This window comes from Lissotriton vulgaris, chromosome 1_1, assembly GCF_964263255.1.
Source record: "Lissotriton vulgaris chromosome 1_1, aLisVul1.2, whole genome shotgun sequence".
Classification (NCBI taxonomy): Eukaryota; Metazoa; Chordata; class Amphibia; order Caudata; family Salamandridae; genus Lissotriton; species Lissotriton vulgaris.
In genome coordinates this window covers 160,563,430-160,582,285 of record NC_141685.1, presented here as the reverse complement: position 1 = coordinate 160,582,285, position 18,856 = coordinate 160,563,430, and the positions used below count along the sequence as shown (strand labels likewise).

The window sequence follows — 18,856 nt, the reverse complement described above, 5'->3', positions numbered from 1 at the left end:
CCATCTAGAGGTAATGATATAGGTGGACGTGGATCTTGTGGTTCGTCTTTTCCTTCCTATACTCGTTCGAATTTGTCTGTTGACCAGTGTGCATATTGAAAGAAAATTGGACATTGGATTTCTGATTGTCCAGTACTGCGTGCTCAGCAGTGTCCACGTGAACGGGGACAAATGACAACTCGTTCAGGATATTCAGGACCTAGAGGAAGCACGAATGATCGTGCTAGTTTTTTTTTTTTTGTAAATCTATTTTTATTGTTTTCATTCAAAACATCGGCAAGAATATCAGAATGCATATAATCACATGTTACAGTTAGCTTACATAACCATTTAAACAAATCCTCGTTAAATCCTACATTAAACTGGCTGACAGCAATTGAAACATTAGGCAGTCTACTCGGCACAGTTCCCTTACACATCCCCGAATTTGTCATCGGAACTGTCCTCATCAAAATCAGGTATCGGCTCACATATGTCCCCCCGGTATGTACTCCATGCTGCCCATATTTTGGTCCATTTCCGGGGGCATTTCCGGTTTATGTAAACTGTTCTCTCAGTCAACATAGTAAGGTCCATATCTCTACACCAGGTCGCCAGCGATGGCAGTCCCAGCGTGACCCACTTTTGCCCAGGACGCATAAGATCATTGGGTTCCCACATGTTTAACAGGCATCTGCGCGGCTCGGGTATAAGCGACACTCCCATTGTCAGTGATATCTTTCGTAGTACCTTTCGCCAGTAATCAGCCATCATTGAGCAGTCCCATAGCGTGGGGAAGAAGGACCCCTCCTCCCCACACCCTCTAAGGCAATATGGATGTTGTGCCCTGCCCATTTTGTATAGAGTGCTTCTAGTATGATATGTGCGGTGTAAGATCTTAAGTTGCACAAGTCTGAGCCGTGAGGGTTAACCCACTTCCTTGGGCGAGGCCAGGCCCTCCTGCCATTCTGTTTCATCCATGTCTCCCACGTCAACCGCCCATCTTTCTCCTAGTGAGTTTGTAGGGTCCAGCAGGTTATTGATTAGTTTACGATAAGTGAAGGATGTGGCGCGCTTTGGCATGTGGTCTGTAAGTAGTCTGTCTTCCAGTGGGGAAGCTTCAGGGACCTCAGTATCCTGCGGCAGTACCGCCAATAGTGCGTGTCGTATTTGTGTATATCGGAAAGACTCAGTTGGAGCAAGGGCGTGCTGTTGCCTGATCTGGTCAAATAGTATTACATTCCCTTTGTTCCACAAGTCTCCCACCGTGGAAACCCCTATATTGTCCCATTGGTCAAATCCCTTGCTATTTCTCAAGTGCCCTAGTTGCTTAGTGTCCCAGAGTGGGGTAAGTAGGGTAATAACACCCTTCCATCCCAGCCGTGTCTGCGCTGCGTGCCATAGCATGGCTGTGTGTTTTGTTGGACCCATCAGCTTCACAGCTTGTCCTTTCTTGTATAAGACCGCAAGCATATTTCCTGTGCCCAACTCAGCCCTATCAGCCCTATCAGCCCTGTATGCTGGGTCGGCCTGAGAGGCATGTATCCATTGATTAACAACTTTGAGATGTGCCGACCAGTAGTACAATTGGATGTTGGGGAGCGCTATCCCTCCATCATACCATCCTCGATTCAGTTTTGCTTGGGCTATTTACGCCAGTCTGTTGCCCCAAAGTAGTGTGGATACCTGCGCAGCTATTTGTTTAAAGTATTTAAGTGGTACTGGAAACGGCGTGTTTTCAAGGGCGTATAAAAACCGAGGCAAGGCCATCATCTTGAATAATGCTGCCTTCCCCGTCAGGGGAAGTGATTCCAAATGCACCACATCTCTCTTCAAGCGCTCCAGGGGGGGTGCCAGGTTTCTGGAAAAGAAATCCGCTGGGTCTGCCGTGATGTGAATACCTAAGTATTTAAATGAGTCCTGTGAAACTACAAGTGGGCAATTCACAGGGAGCTGTGGTGCGGGACCGTTTAGCACGTATAGAATTGATTTAGACCAATTGATAGTGTACCCAGATATCTTTCCGAAACTATCACGTGTCTCAAGGAGCACTGGTATGGAGTTTTCAGGGTCTGTTAGGTACACCAGAATGTCATCAGCATAGAGGGAAAGACGGTCTTCCCACCCCTCCGCCCACCGAACACCTCTTAGTAATGGATCTACTCTAATCCACGTCACGAGGGGTTCCAATACTAACGCGAAAAGGAGCGGCGACAGGGGGCATCCCTGGCGCGTCCCTCTCGCCAGTGGTATAGCGTCCAATATGTGCCCATTGTCCGTTACATACGCCAGTGGTCCGGTGTACAGGAGGCGGATCCACACACAAAACTTACGGACAAATCCCAAATGAGGAAGGACCGCGAAAAGGTAACCCAACTCCAGCATATCAAAAGCCATCCTCGCATCTAGGGATATGACAACCGCCGGCTCTGACAGGGCTGGTGCCTGAGCCAGTGCTCTATGCAAGTGTCTGAGGTTTAGCGCAGTGTTTCTATTTGGCATGAGGCCTGATTGGTCCGGGTGAATTAAATGCGGGAAGTGTGCCATCAGTCTGTTTGCCAGTACTTTAGCAAACATTTTTGCCTCTACATTGAGCAGGGCGATAAGAGTTACACTCGGACGGAGGTTTACCGGGTTTCGGGATGGCCACTATTGTGGCCAGTTGCTGGTCAAGCGGCAGTTTGCCTCTATCTAAGCTGTCGGTGTACATTCTGAGTAAGTGTGGACTGATAGTGTCCGCCATCTGTTTATATATTTCTATCGGGATCCCGTTGGGTCCCAGCGCTTTGCCCAACTGTGGCGAGCGGGTTGCGGCTTGCAACTCGTCCTCTGTGAGATCCGCCTCTAGCTCCAAGGAAGCCTCCTGCGTTAGTTTGGGCATTTCTATACCTTTTATGGAGGCCGCTGCCTCAGCCTCGGACATTCCCGATGCCGATGTATAAACATCTCGGAAATGCCCTGCCAATGTGAGTATTAAGGCCCGCGGGTCTGTTGTGAACTGTCCCTCTGCTGCCTGTAGTTGCGCTATTCCCTTAGTGACCCGCTCTCGCCTATCAAGCCAAGCCAGGAGCTTTCCTGCCTTGTCCCCCACATCATATACCTTATGTCTGGTTGCTGTGAGGTTGGACACCGTCTCTCTTTTCAGATGATCCCTATACTGTTGTTGTTTGAGGTGCAGAGTGTGCGTTGAGTCAGGTGTGGGGTCCGTCGAGTGGTCTGTTTCGACTGAGTGTAATTCTAGCTCTAGATCCATTAGTTCTTTCTGTTTTTCTCGTTTGTGTCCCGTAATGGAGACTATTGCCTGCCCCCTAATGACCGTCTTGTAAGCTTCCCATAAAACTGACGGGGAACCAACAGATGCAGTGTTTTCCGCAAAGAAGTATTTTTAGGGTTTGCGGATTTCTTTTCAAATTTACGGGACTTGTAAGTATCTGGGGTAGATAGGGTAAAGCCTCTTACGGGACATGTGGTGGTAGGAGTAGGTTAACACTACTGGTGAGTGGTCTGATATACCTCTGGGTTTGATCGTAATGTCATCAACGTTCTGCAGATTGGTTTCCGATGTCAAAATATAGTCTATTCTAGATAGACTGTTGTGTGCATTTGAATGAAACGTGTATTGTCGCGTTGTGTGATGGGTATGCCTCCAAATTCAATCAGCCCCAGTGCCTCCATGAAACTCTGCAAGCGAGAGACTCCGGGTGCCTGCGTCCTCACCGGCTATCTGTCTAACTTAGCATCCATTGTGGTATTAAATCCCCCCGATAATAAGGTCTCCTTCCGGCAGGTCTCCTCTTGCCAGTGGTATAGCGTCCGATATGTGCCCATTGTCCGTTACATACGCCAGTGGTCCGGTGTACAGGAGGCGGATCCACACACAAAACTTATGGACAAATCTCAAATGAGGAAGGACAGTGAAAAGGTAACTCCACTCCACCATATCAAAAGCCATCCTCGCATATAGGGATATGACAACCGCCGGCTCTGACAGGGCTGGTGCTTGAGCCATCGCTCCATGCAAGCGTCTGAGGTTTAGCGCAGTGTTTCTATTTGGCATGAGGCCTGATTGGTCAGGGTGAATTAAATGCGGGAAGTGTGCCATCAGTCTGTTTGCCAGTACTTTAGCAAACATTTTTGCCTCTGCATTGAGCAGGGCGATAAGAGTTACACTCGGACGGAGGTTTACCGGGTTTCGGGATGGCCACTATTGTGGCCAGTCGCTGGTCAAGCGGCAGTTTGCCTCTATCTAAGCTGTCGGTGTACATTCTGAGTAAGTGTGGACTGATAGTGTCCGCCATCTGTTTATATAATTCTATCGGGATCCCGTTGGGTCCCAGCGCTTTGCCCGACTGCGGCGAGCGGGTTGCGGCTTGCAACTCGTCCTCCGTGAGATCCGCCTCTAGCTCCAAGGAAGCCTCCTGCGTTAGTTCGGGCATTTCTATACCTTTTATGGAGGCCGCTGTCTCAGTCTCGGATATTCCCGATGCCGATGTATAAACATCTCGGAAATGCCCTGCCAATGTGAGTATTAAGGCCCGCGGGTCTGTTGTGAACTGTCCCTCTGCTGCCTGTAGTTGCGCTATTCCCTTAGTGACACGCTCTCGCCTATCAAGCCAAGCCAGGAGCTTTCCTGCTTTGTCCCCTACATCATATACCTTATGTCTGGTTGCTGTGAGGTTGGACACCGTCTCTCTTTTCAGATGATCCCTATACTGTTGTTGTTTGAGGTGCAGAGTGTGCGTTGAGTCAGGTGTGGGGTCCGTCGAGTGGTCTGTTTCGACTGAGTGTAATTCTAGCTCTAGATCCATTAGTTCTTTCTGTTTTTCTCGTTTGTGTCCCGTAATGGAGACTATTGCCTGCCCCCTAATGACCGTCTTGTAAGCTTCCCATAAAACTGACGGGGAACCAACAGATGCAGTGTTTTCCGCAAAGAAGTATTTTGAGGGTTTGCGGATTTCTTTTCAAATTTACGGGACTTGTAAGTATCTGGGGTAGATAGGGTAAAGCCTCTTATGGGACATGTGGTGGTAGGAGTAGGTTAACACTACTGGTGAGTGGTCTGATATACCTCTGGGTTTGATCGTAATGTCATCAACGTTCTGCAGACTGGTTTCCGATGTCAAAAAATAGTCTATTCTAGATAGACTGTTGTGTGCATTTGAATGAAACGTGTATTGTCGCGTTGTGTGATGGGTATGCCTCCAAATTCAACCAGCCCCAGTGCCTCCATGAAACTCTGCAAGTGAGAGACTCCAGGTGCCTGCGTCCTCACCGGATATCTGTCTAACTTAGCATCCATTGTGGTATTAAATCCCCCCGATAATAAGGTCTCCTTCCGGCAGGTCTCCGCTTGCCAGTGGTATAGCGTCCGATATGTGCCCATTGTCCGTTACATACGCCAGTGGTCCGGTGTACAGGAGGCGGATCCACACACAAAACTTAGGGACGAATCCCAAATGAGGAAGGACAGTGAAAAGGTAACTCCACTCCAACATATCAAAAGCCATCCTCGCATCTATGGATATGACAACCGCCAGCTCTGACAGGGCTGGTGCTTGAGCCATCGCTCCATGCAAGCGTCTGAGGTTTAGCGCAGTGTTTCTATTTGGCATGAGGCCTGATTGGTCCGGGTGAATTAAATGCGGGAAGTGTGCCATCAGTCTGTTTGCCAGTACTTTAGCAAACATTTTTGCCTCTGCATTGAGCAGGGCGATAAGAGTTACACTTGGACGGAGGTTTACCGGGTTTCGGGATGGCCACTATTGTGGCTAGTCGCTGGTCAAGCGGCAGTTTGCCTCTATCTAAGCTGTCGGTGTACATTCTGAGTAAGTGTGGACTGATAGTGTCCGCCATCTGTTTATATAATTCTATCGGGATCCCGTTGGGTCCCAGCGCTTTGCCCGACTGCGGCGAGCGGGTTGCGGCTTGCAACTCGTCCTCTGTGAGATCCGCCTCTAGCTCCAAGGAAGCCTCCTGCGTTAGTTTGGGCATTTCTATACCTTTTATGGAGGCCGCTGCCTCAGCCTCGGACATGCCCGATGCCGATGTATAAACATCTCGGAAATGCCCTGCCAATGTGAGTATTAAGGCCCGCGGGTCTGTTGTGAACTGTCCCTCTGCTGCCTGTAGTTGCGCTATTCCCTTAATGACCCGCTCTCGCCTATCAAGCCAAGCCAGGAGCTTTCCTGCTTTGTCCCCTACATCATATACCTTATGTCTGGTTGCTGTGAGGTTGGACACCGTCTCTCTTTTCAGATGATCCCTATACTGTTGTTGTTTGAGGTGCAGAGTGTGCGTTGAGTCAGGTGTGGGGTCCATCGAGTGGTCTGTTTCGACTGAGTGTAATTCGAGCTCTAGATCCATTAGTTCTTTCTGTTTTTCTCGTTTGTGTCCCGTAATGGAGACTATTGCCTGCCCCCTAATGACCGTCTTGTAAGCTTCCCATAAAACTGACGGGGAACCAACAGATGCAGTGTTTTCCGCAAAGAAGTATTTTGAGGGTTTGCGGATTTCTTTTCAAATTTACGGGACTTGTAAGTATCTGGGGTAGATAGGGTAAAGCCTCTTACGGGACATGTGGTGGTAGGAGTAGGTTAACACTACTGGTGAGTGGTCTGATATACCTCTGGGTTTGATCGTAATGTCATCAACGTTCTGCAGACTGGTTTCCGATGTCAAAAAATAGTCTATTCTAGATAGACTGTTGTGTGCATTTGAATGAAACGTGTATTGTCGCGTTGTGTGATGGGTATGCCTCCAAATTCAACCAGCCCCAGTGCCTCCATGAAACTCTGCAAGCGAGAGACTCCAGGTGCCTGCGTCCTCACCGGATATCTGTCTAACTTAGCATCCATTGTGGTATTAAATCCCCCCGATAATAAGGTCTCCTTCCGGCAGGTCTCCTCTCGCCAGTGGTATAGCGTCCGATATGTGCCCATTGTCCGTTACATACGCCAGTGGTCCGGTGTACAGGAGGCGGATCCACACACAAAACTTAGGGACAAATCCCAAATGAGGAAGGACAGTGAAAAGGTAACTCCACTCCACCATATCAAAAGCCACCCTCGCATCTAGGGATATGACAACCGCCGGCTCTGACAGGGCTGGTGCTTGAGCCATCGCTCCATGCAAGCGTCTGAGGTTTAGCGCAGTGTTTCTATTTGGCATGAGGCCTGATTGGTCCGGGTGAATTAAATGCGGGAAGTGTGCCATCAGTCTGTTTGCCAGTACTTTAGCAAACATTTTTGCCTCTGCATTGAGCAGGGCGATAAGAGTTACACTTGGACGGAGGTTTACCGGGTTTCGGAATGGCCACTATTGTGGCTAGTCGCTGGTCAAGCGGCAGTTTGCCTCTATCTAAGCTGTCGGTGTACATTCTGAGTAAGTGTGGACTGATAGTGTCCGCCATCTGTTTATATAATTCTATCGGGATCCCGTTGGGTCCCAGCGCTTTGCCCGACTGCGGCGAGCGGGTTGCGGCTTGCAACTCGTCCTCTGTGAGATCCGCCTCTAGCTCCAAGGAAGCCTCCTGCGTTAGTTTGGGCATTTCTATACCTTTTATGGAGGCCGCTGCCTCAGCCTCGGACATGCCCGATGCCGATGTATAAACATCTCGGAAATGCCCTGCCAATGTGAGTATTAAGGCCCGCGGGTCTGTTGTGAACTGTCCCTCTACTGCCTGTAGTTGCGCTATTCCCTTAGTGACCCGCTCTCGCCTATCAAGCCAAGCCAGGAGCTTTCCTGCTTTGTCCCCTACATCATATACCTTATGTCTGGTTGCTGTGAGGTTGGACACCGTCTCTCTTTTCAGATGATCCCTATACTGTTGTTGTTTGAGGTGCAGAGTGTGCGTTGAGTCAGGTGTGGGGTCCGTCGAGTGGTCTGTTTCGACTGAGTGTAATTCTAGCTCTAGATCCATTAGTTCTTTCTGTTTTTCTCGTTTGTGTCCCGTAATGGAGACTATTGCCTGCCCCCTAATGACCGTCTTGTAAGCTTCCCATAAAACTGACGGGGAACCAACAGATGCAGTGTTTTCCGCAAAGAAGTATTTTGAGGGTTTGCGGATTTCTTTTCAAATTTACGGGACTTGTAAGTATCTGGGGTAGATAGGGTAAAGCCTCTTACGGGACATGTGGTGGTAGGAGTAGGTTAACACTACTGATGAGTGGTCTGATATACCTCTGGGTTTGATCGTAATGTCATCAACGTTCTGCAGACTGGTTTCCGATGTCAAAAAATAGTCTATTCTAGATAGACTGTTGTGTGCATTTGAATGAAACGTGTATTGTCGCGTTGTGTGATGGGTATGCCTCCAAATTCAACCAGCCCCAGTGCCTCCATGAAACTCTGCAAGCGAGAAACTCCAGGTGCCTGCGTCCTCACCGGATATCTGTCTAACTTAGCATCCATTGTGGTATTAAATCCCCCCGATAATAAGGTCTCCTTCCGGCAGGTCTCCGCTTGCCAGTGGTATAGCGTCCGATATGTGCCCATTGTCCGTTACATACCCCAGTGGTCCGGTGTACAGGAGGCGGATCCACACACAAAACTTAGGGACAAATCCCAAATGAGGAAGGACAGTGAAAAGGTAACTCCACTCCACCATATCAAAAGCCATCCTCGCATCTAGGGATATGACAACCGCCGGCTCTGACAGGGCTGGTGCTTGAGCCATCGCTCCATGCAAGCGTCTGAGGTTTAGCGCAGTGTTTCTATTTGGCATGAGGCCTGATTGGTCCGGGTGAATTAAATGCGGGAAGTGTGCCATCAGTCTGTTTGCCAGTACTTTAGCAAACATTTTTGCCTCTGCATTGAGCAGGGCGATAAGAGTTACACTTGGACGGAGGTTTACCGGGTTTCGGGATGGCCACTATTGTGGCCAGTCGCTGGTCAAGCGGCAGTTTGCCTCTATCTAAGCTGTCGGTGTACATTCTGAGTAAGTGTGGACTGATAGTGTCCGCCATCTGTTTATATAATTCTATTGGGATCCCGTTGGGTACCAGCGCTTTGCCCGACTGCGGCGAGCGGGTTGCGGCTTGCAACTCGTCCTCTGTGAGATCCGCCTCTAGCTCCAAGGAAGCCTCCTGCGTTAGTTTGGGCATTTCTATACCTTTTATGGAGGCCGCTGCCTCAGCCTCGGACATGCCCGATGCCGATGTATAAACATCTCGGAAATGCCCTGCCAATGTGAGTATTATGGCCCGTGGGTCTGTTGTGAACTGTCCCTCTGCTGCCTGTGGTTGCGCTATTCCCTTAGTGACCCGCTCTCGCCTATCAAGCCAAGCCAGGAGCTTTCCTGCCTTGTCCCCTACATCATATACCTTTGCTGTGAGGTTGGACACCGTCTCTCTTTTCAGATGATCCCTATACTGTTGTTGTTTGAGGTGCAGAGTGTGCGTTGAGTCAGGTGTGGGGTCCGTTGAGTGGTCTGTTTCGATTGAGTGTAATTCTAGCTCTAGATCCATTAGTTCTTTCTGTTTTTCTCGTTTGTGTCCCGTAATGGAGACTATTGCCTGCCCCCTAATGACCGTCTTGTAAGCTTCCCATAAAACTGACGGGGAACCAACAGATGCAGTGTTTTCCGCAAAGAAGTATTTCGTGGCTTTGCGGATTTCTTTTAAAATTTTCGGGACTTGTAAGTATCCGGGGTAGATAGAGTAAAGCATTTTACGGGACATGTGGTGGTAGGAGAAGGTTAACACTACTGGTGAGTGGTCTGATATACCTCTGGGTTTGATCGTAATGTCATCAACGTTCTGCAGACTGGTTCCGATGTCAAAAAATAGTCTATTCTAGATAGACTGATATGTACATTTGAATTAAACGTGTATTGTCGCGTTCTGTGATGGGTATGCCTCCAAATGTCAACCAGCCCCAGTGCCTCTGCGAAACTCTACAAGCGAGAGACTCCAGGTGCCTGCGTCACCATTGGATATCTGTCTAAGTTAGCATCCATTGTGGCATTAAACTCCCCCCCGATAATAAGGTCTCCTTCTGGCAGGGTAAGCAGAAATTCACTAAGAGCTGGGAATGCCACTGTGTGGAGCGCCGGGGGGATGTATACTGATATCACATTAATAAGCTTACCTTCCCATTGACCCTGTATTGCTGCAAATCTCCCCTGATCGTCTTTTCTTGTTTGGATTACTACGAAGGAAGAGTTTTTCCGCACCAGGATACCCGTTCCCCTGGAGCCCGACGAGAACTCCGAGTGTACCACCATCTTATACCCCCATCTATCTAATGCCTTACACGCCGTGGCTGTGAGGTGTGTTTCCTGCAGGAGTGCCAATGTGGGAGCTTGACGTTTCAGGGCCTGTAGCACCAGTCCTCTCTTAATCTTGTCTCCTAGCCTGTGTACATTCCAAGTGAGTAGTGTGAGGGGGGTCACCTCAGCTTCAGGGGCTGTGTCCTGGGTACAATCAACTGGGGTGTGTGTCGCCATGGATGCGGTAATTGATGAGCGTGAGCCGTAATCCAACCATGTTATGTGGAAACCTGTCAGCCAGGGGATATTCCACCATGTTATCATTGCCGTTACAAACTAGAACAAAAAAACTCGGAACCCATACTTCCCAATCCCTTGTCCCACCCTCCCACCCTGCCTCCCTGCCCGACGGACTCTGAACTGCCCGCCACCCCAGCTCAGCAGAGGGCTTCATCCCAACCCAGAACAGTGTACTTGCGTGAAGGGGGTAGAAAGTCCATGGAGAAGCGCAGACCTTCCCTTCCCTCCATAGCCCACGTCAGCCCAGTGTCCAAAGCCGGCGCGTCTGCAGCGTTATCTATGTTTGGGTGTCTATTGATCAGCCCGCTTTCCCGTTTTATCCGTGGCCGAGGTTGTCCGCTTCTGTCCGCCGTGAACATTCCCGGTCTGATTGCCTTTGATCTTGGCTGCTTGAATCTTCGTTCTCTTTCCGATAGCGTTGGCCTCTATTCCCGCAACGTGGTCCGTCTACTCGTCGCCAGCCTTTTTTGCACCGTTTTTCTTAGCTTGTTCCATTGACACTGGCAGTACACTACTCGTGCATTATTTACACTTATTGTGTTTTTTTGCACCGTTTTTTCTTAGCTTGTTCCATTGACACTGGCAGTACACTACTCGTGCATTATTTACACTTATTGTGGTTTTCTGCACCATTTTTTCTTAGCTTGTTCCATTGACAATGGCAGTACACTACTCGTGCATTATTTACACTTATTTTGGTTTTTTGCACCGTTTTTTCTTAGCTTGTTCCATTGACACTGGCCGTACACTACTCATGCATTATTTACACTTATTGTGGTTTTTTGCACCGTTTTTTCTTAGCTTGTTCCATTGACACTTGCAGTACACTACTGGCTTTCTTAATGGCAGGTACGCACACCAATCCTACCCCACCTGACCTCAGCTGACGTGTGGGGACATAGGGGGGTCAGGAGATCCGACCGCGACGGAGGGGCCCTTCCCTGCAGGATCCGATGACAGACACAAAGTGCCTTGAAAGTGACTCTTTCTTTAATTGGGAGTCAGTGTAACGCGGCCAAGGCTGCCCTAGCCGATGCCCTTCTCGGACGCCTCAAAATAAGGCGGGCTGCCACATTCTGCACTCCCTGCAGACGGAGCATACACTTGGTTGTTGCGCCTAGATAAAGGACATTACCATAGTCCAGGCGCGACATCACCAGGGCATGAACCAGAGTCTTCCTAGACGCCACAGGGAGTAGGTCCAAGGTTTAACGCTGGACCTTCAGGATCCCAAAACAGGCGCCTGCCACTCGTCTTGTTTGATAGTCTTAGGAAAGACTGGGATCTAACCAAACTCCCAAGTTCTTTGCCTGCACACAGGGCGTAGGTGACCCACCAAGTCCTGGGGCCACCATGCCGATGACAACACAGTCGGGGCCTTACCCACCACAAGCACCTCTGTCTTGTTGCAATTCAACTTCAGGCAGTTCTTAGCTATCCATGCAGCCAATTCTTGCATGCATGCCATGAAGTTGGAGGCAGCCAACTCCTGTGCCTCTGTCAGGGAGACCACCAGGTGCGATTAATCGGCATAGGATACGACCCTGATCCCGAACCCCTCAGCAGTCTCCGCTACGGGAGCTACATAGAGATTAAACGGGGTCTGGCTCAGGGTCGAGCCCTGCAGCACTCCCTGGTTCAGCATGATGACCCTGGAGTAGTGTTTGCCGGTCTCACCTGGAAGCAGTGACCCGACAGAAAAGATTGTAGGCAATTCAGGGCATTGCCAGATACCCCACCCTTCCTCAGACACTACCAATGTGTGATGGGCTACAGTGTCAAAGGCGGCACTTAGATCCAACAGGATCAAGGCCATCGTTTGACCTGCATCCACAAATTGCCTGATGGATTCAGTGGCAAGAAGCAGCGCGGATTCTGTCGAGTACCCAGCTCGAAAGCCGGACATGGTCCCAGCCCTACTGGCCTGTCTGCATCCCTGGATGATCCTGAACCAAACGTCAACTCGTCTTGCAGCCCAGCGACCTCCAGAACCTTGGGAGGACTGCCTGCCTTCGATCAAGACCAAGGTCTCCAGAGAAAAGCAGACCTATTCACAAAGTGGCTTGGTATACTGTAGGGGGCATTGTCTGGTATGTAAATACAACAGCTAGGCCCAATAATTTGCATACTCCGCCTCTATCTGCAAGAATAACATCCAACACCATTCTGTTCTGTAAAGTTACGAGAAAGTCCGCCTGAAGCTCAGCGGTGAGGTTACTCAATGCCCCCACCGTATTGTTTACTGTAGCCTCGACAACGCGAATAAGGTGTCTGATGTCTCTGCTATTGGCCATAGGGCCCCAAAATGGGAGGAGTCCTTTCATAAAGTCCCCTCCCTCTTGTCCTGCCGTGTGGGGCTGTAGATGTTGGAGGAGGGAGGAAAGCCACATAACACGATCCCGAAAAATTGATCGGCAACCATGTGTAGGCTCTATCATGACAGACAAAATATGTACCTTGAGCTGGTATTAACAGAGGAGAAGTCTGAGATGAAAAAGTATAAGTATGGTTACAAGTGCTCTTTCCTAATTGGGCTTTGACATTCTGACCATTCCCTTGCAAACAGTAATGGCCTCGACGGGGTAGAGTCCAAACGGGTGGAGATCTTTTTCGTCCAGCCCTAACTGTAAGGCTGTTTTTGTATCGGGTCAAGTTCCAACCATCATATGCTTGCTTCTCGTCAGGTGGGATCTTCCCACCTTCGCCAGTATTCTTTGTCATGGCTACTATTCCCTTCATCAAGGGATCGTGACCAAACATCAGTATTAACAGGGTATCGAGGTTGGTGCTCATATGCGTTGGAAAACATGGCCAGAAACGCCCAGGAGGATCCTTCATAAGAAAACGGCAAGACTAAAAATAGCATCCCCTTATCCGTGCTGTGAGGCATGAGCCCACAGACCCAACAATCGGTGGTGTTAGTGACCAGTAGATGCTGATGCAACAAATGTATGAATGAATTGTTAAAGTATTCCGTTCTCCTGGTCTGTTCATGTTCAGAGAGGGTATGTAGCTGGTGCGGGGAGACAGTAGTGTGAAAAGATATAGGGTGAGAGGTGGGTGTAGGTACAGGTATTGGCAGCAAAGTGTGAGTAACCCAACCCACACAAGCTAATAAAACACATAGAAAAATCAAAACACATAATACTACGCCACATCTACTAAACAATAATTTACAATATTTCTTTTTCATTTCTGCTCTTTTATCATTTTCCGATTCACCAGAATTCATCCTCTAAAGTATTGCTCGTGGCAATCTTCCTATCTCACTTAGTTGTGGTTATTAGCCGTCCTATGACACTGCTGGTCCTGCAGGCCTATTGCCACTACTCAGGTCACAAACCAAGTCTCCTACCATGACCCTGCAACTTAAATTGGATGATTCCAGTATCACACAGGAAAGGAGAGAAAAAAATATATATGCTATTCAAAATTTGAAATGTAAGTTCAGAAAAAGGAAAGGTTTTCAAATGTCACTTGTCTTTCTAGGCCTTGGATTGTATTTGTTTTTGTTCGGCACAGTCTGGTCCTGAAAAAGTATCTCTGGATCAGTTGTATCTATTTTGAGATGCGATGGTACAGCTTCTTGCAAAACATCATCGTCTTCCTTCTCAGTCCGAGTTCATTCTAGGTGTGCATCGCCAAAAGGTACAAACCGGGGGACCCTTTCTCCTTCAAAATCACCTATACCTTCGCGGACCCACTGGTCAAAAGGCAAAGGCAAGGGTACCTTTTTGCAGTGCACACCATGAATCCAGTTCAGTTCTTTTTCTCAACAACCTTCATGGCTGTACGTGTCTTGGCGGTCCCCAGCGGGGCTCCAGATTCTTTTTTCTTTGAAAATTCTTCAGACACACCCAGTCCCCAGGTTGGATGGTGTGCCCGGGATCGGAAGAGGCCTGAGGCAAAAGCGTCTTGTACCTGCTGATGGAGAACACGCAATTTAGTGGTGATGTCATGCAAATAATCAACCAACATTGGATACTCTATATCAGAGTACTTTTTGTGCCTAGGGACACCCCAGACATTAGCCTGATATCCGAACACAATTTCATATTGGCTAAGTCCCACACGAGAATGAACAGCTTTTTGGGTGGACAAGAGAGCCAAAGATAAAGCATCGGCCCAGGCAAGACCCGTGCTGGCCTGTATCTTTGCAAGTTTAAGCTTGAGAGTGCTATTATAGCACTCTACCAAACCCGCTGACTGAGGGTCATTTGCCGCATGGAATTTCTGCTTAATACCAAGACCTGTACATACTTTCTGCATGATTTGGCCCACAAATTTACTTCTATTGTCACTCCAGACAATTCGAGGTAAACCAAACCTCTGGAAGTATTCCTTCAGAAGGACCTTGGCTGTAGACAAAGCAGTATTATCCTTTAGGGGGTAGGCCTCTATCCATCTAGAAAAAGGCACACACCACCACAAGGACATCCTTTAGGTTATTGCATCTCTCCATATGAATGTAGTCTATCTGCAACACCTCAAAAGGATATGTTGGGGGAGCAAAATGGCCTGCTGGAGTTGGTGTCCCTCTTCCTGGGTTATGCATTAAACAATGCAATGCTTAACTAGATTGTCTGCACATTTAGGGATTCCCGCATTCTGCCATACCGGAGCCAAAAGCTTGCATATTCCTTTCACACTGATGTGGGCTGGACCATGCGCCATAGTCACTACTGGAAGTACATAGGCATCTGGTAGCAGCCAACGCTGATGTTCCGACAATTCTATCCAACACCCCGTCACATCTAACATTCCCATACCATCTTTCCACTTACTTAATTCTTTCTCTGTAGCCTCTTCCTGAATCATTTTCACACTTTCTATTGTGTCCTCACACATTCCTCCTTGACTGACCCGTCTGGCAGGTCCAGCAACATACATACGACTTGTCACATCTCTAGCTGTATCTTTTGCTATCTGATCCGCGAAAGCATTTCCTTCACCTACGTCATCAGTGATCCTCTTATATGCACTACACTTCACAATCGCTATCTGAGTGGGCAAGGCAAGTGATTCTAAGAGGTCATTTAGTAGCTGGCCCTGCTGTATTTTAGTACTGTGTGAGGTAAAGAATCCTCTTTCCTTCCAGAGGCGGCCAAAACTATGGACTACCCCGAATGCGTATTGGCTATCGGTGAACACATTCACTCTTTTATCTTTAGCCAATACACAAGCTCTAGTCAGAGCTATCAATTCAGCTGCTTGGGCTGAATTCTTCCTAATGCGTGCTGTTTCTACAATTGTATGCAAGGTGGTAACAGCATAGGCCCAAGGGATCCAGAGAATTGTAGATCAACTTCCTATAGATGGTTGAGATTGCTTTTTCGGTCAGGGGATTAGTTAGCAGCTGGTCCTCCAGTGGGAATGCATCAGGCAACTCCCCCCCCCCCTTCCCAGATGTTACCTTGCAGAGCGTGACCCACCTGCAAATGTCAGAACCGTTTTTAGTCTCCTAATTCATACCAACCGGACCATCGAGTTGCACCTCCACCAGCAAATGGTCTGAGATTCCCCCTGCTATGTGCGTAGCGGCCCTAAAGTCATCTTTAAGGACAGTCCGGGTGAAAAGGTAGTGCAGGCATGCTAGACTACTATGAGCTGCAGACAGGTGCGTCCAGTTCTGATACCCTCTTGCGCTCTAGGGGCATTTATGAGTATCATGAATATAGTATAGGGTCAGTTCTGTCACTCCAGTTACCCCCAATGCGTGTATGCTCTGTCGTAAGTGTCTCACCCTTTCACAGGATGAGTCAGTCTTGTCTGGGTCTCTTTCCTGTTTCCCGACATTTGAATGGCACCTCCGAAGCCTCGCGAGAGCAGTGACCCACCAGCAGGTTTTGTGGAGCGCTTTTGTCCTGGATATAGTGCTGCATTCAGTAGGGCACCCACTCTCTTTTCTTTGCAGTTGCCTGAAGATCAGGAGTCCCAAGGTAGCAGTCACACCTGGCCTGTCTGTAAGTGCAGCCCCCTCTGGAGGCCTGACCATCAGCAATTGAGCCCACATTGTGGCCGGCTGGACCACAGGCATAAGCTCAGACAGGGTGTTTGACACTGGAGTAGTTGTAGTCCCTCATGGACCTCTGACACAGAGTAGTCAGAAATTCAGCAGCTAAAAGCCCAACACAGGCTCTCCAAGAAGTCAGTAGATTCAGACTTTGTTGTGTTAGGAATTTGGCAAATGCAACCTTGAATGGGCCTGTTGGCAGCACACAATCATCCTACTGGGCCTCAACAATCATGTTGTCGTAGAGTTTTATTTTCTGCCTTGAACTGTTGGGAGAGTCTTGGCATCCCTCAGACTAGCTAGTCTTGCTGGATGGCTTTCCGGCTCGCCCTACAGATAACGAGGATGTGTCGGACCTTGCTTTTTCCAGGACAGCCTTGTCCTCTTGCTGGATAGTGAAACTCCCTTTCTTTTCTTACCAGACAGGCAGGCTTCTAGGCAGACTTCTAGGCTCTTCAGGACAGTTGCACAGCTTTTCCATTAAGTAATTCAGCCTACAGGTGATGTCCATTCAATTTAGATAAACTGTTAGGCTGACACCATCCCTGGTGCCACAGCAGGCACCTGCGTACTTTGTAGAGCACATTATTCCTTGGTAACGGAGGACCCTAAACTCTGGTATAAATGAGGGATAGATGGTCCCACTTGTATACACAACTGGCAGGCAGGAGATGGTGTTTACTCTGTCGCACTCTCACATTGCATTTATGCTACGCACACCAACACCCTAAACATGCACTTGATGTTATTGCAAAGTCTGGGCACAGGTATAGAAATGGAGCATTACATGGATGTGTCAGTAGAAAGCCACTCCACTGACCATGATGCAAAGATCTAATCAGGCTATTGATCCTTACAACAGGGTGCATTGCCATCACCGCTCTAGCTGTTAAACCCATGACAGTCCTCTGCCTTAAATGAGGGCACACTTGGTGTGACCCTCCAGGTCACATGACCGGTCCAAGATCTCCTATAGTCCCTTGTTAGAAGTTGCACAGTACTGGGGTGGCAGAAAAATCTTATGTAATTGTTTTGTGGTAGATTTATCCCAGTAACGTGCAGTTACAGTTTTGACGCAATGTACTGGGGAGTTGCCACGAGGAACAGATTCTTCTGCCTTTCAAACCACATGCCATTCACTATTTCATACTGTTTTTCTGCTTTTATTTACCACTTGTTTTAAGCAGGAGGTAGATATATGCATGTGGTTGGTTGGGGGGGGGGGGGGCGAAGCAGGGGAGGGAAGGGGAAAGATATTTCTAACAGAGGGAAGAATTGTGTGTTTCCCCCAGTTAGTAAAAAAACAGCATAGGTCTTGGCTGCTTCTGCTGCACCGAGTCTTGTGGGTCTTTTCAGTCTAATTTTTCTGTCTGGAAAAAAATGGTGTCCTGTTTCTCTAAATACAGGTGCAGAAAAGCCTAACGACTGATAATCAGGTGGAATAAAATGAACACATGAAAGTACTCCTTAATTTCATTGCCCATGATTCATACTCTGGACCATAGTTGAGGGATAGGTCTAGGCATAGTCCTCGCAACACACAATAGATTTGCGTGCGGCAGAGGCCAGAGCTCAAAAGTCAGGTTACCAATACAAGTAGGTGGTAACTCAGGGCAGGGGGAAACGCCTGTTGTCCGTGGAGGGGAAATTCCCATCCTAGAAATCTACATTAAAAATTAATTAATAGTATTCTATTTTCAATATCTTTTTGGTGCCAGTCCATATGACTTTAATGTCTGCTTTTCGGATTCTATGTTACAAGTCCATAGGGTACATGTATCCTTTCTGAGCTTAATAAAATGTTGGAATTTCTACAAATACTCACTCCTAGATCCAAGTACTCTCAGGCTACCATTCTACTCTCTGCTCTGTCTGAAGAACAGCTCAACACTTTCAAAATTTAGCAATTCTGCTTTGATATGGCTTGTAAATTATTTTTGGGGATATTTACATGTATTAACTATTTAATTTTAATACTATAGGTGATTGAAATTACGGACGAAGAAAGCAAGATTTAGCACCAGCCAACTGAATGTTAGTGCTATAAGAAGGATTATTTTGAAAAACTGAAGGACATCCAGCATTCTAAGTTTAAACAATTTCCAAAATCTAGGTGTAGCGAGGAAGTGGGAGCTGAGGAAAGTACTATACCTGTAAGTGAAGTCTCTAATTTTGCATTTCATTAACCCAGAGCAAAGGCATATCTGTCCACACAGCATCGGAAATAGTGCCAGAAAGACCAATCACAACGTCCTCATCTGAAATATTATCAGAAAGACAAATTGCCTCAGCATGACAGAATAACGTTCATCTAAAGCACGCATGATCTAAAGCATCATGTAATCCCAGAGAGGAAG

The 18,856-nt window shown here is 48.0% G+C and overlaps 1 protein-coding gene and 1 long non-coding RNA gene across 2 annotated transcripts in view; one reads left to right on the top strand and one right to left on the bottom strand.

Moving 5' to 3' along the window:
• LOC147737965 (uncharacterized) overlaps positions 1-18,825 on the top strand; it is a 64,934-nt gene extending 46,109 nt beyond the window's left edge. The window contains exon 3 of the long non-coding RNA XR_015305518.1: positions 18,482-18,825. This is a non-coding gene — a long non-coding RNA (uncharacterized LOC147737965). The remainder of the gene's footprint in view (positions 1-18,481) is intronic.
• LOC147737962 (uncharacterized) overlaps positions 1-18,856 on the bottom strand; it is a 435,987-nt gene that overhangs the window by 92,517 nt on the left and 324,614 nt on the right. The window lies entirely within an intron of this gene.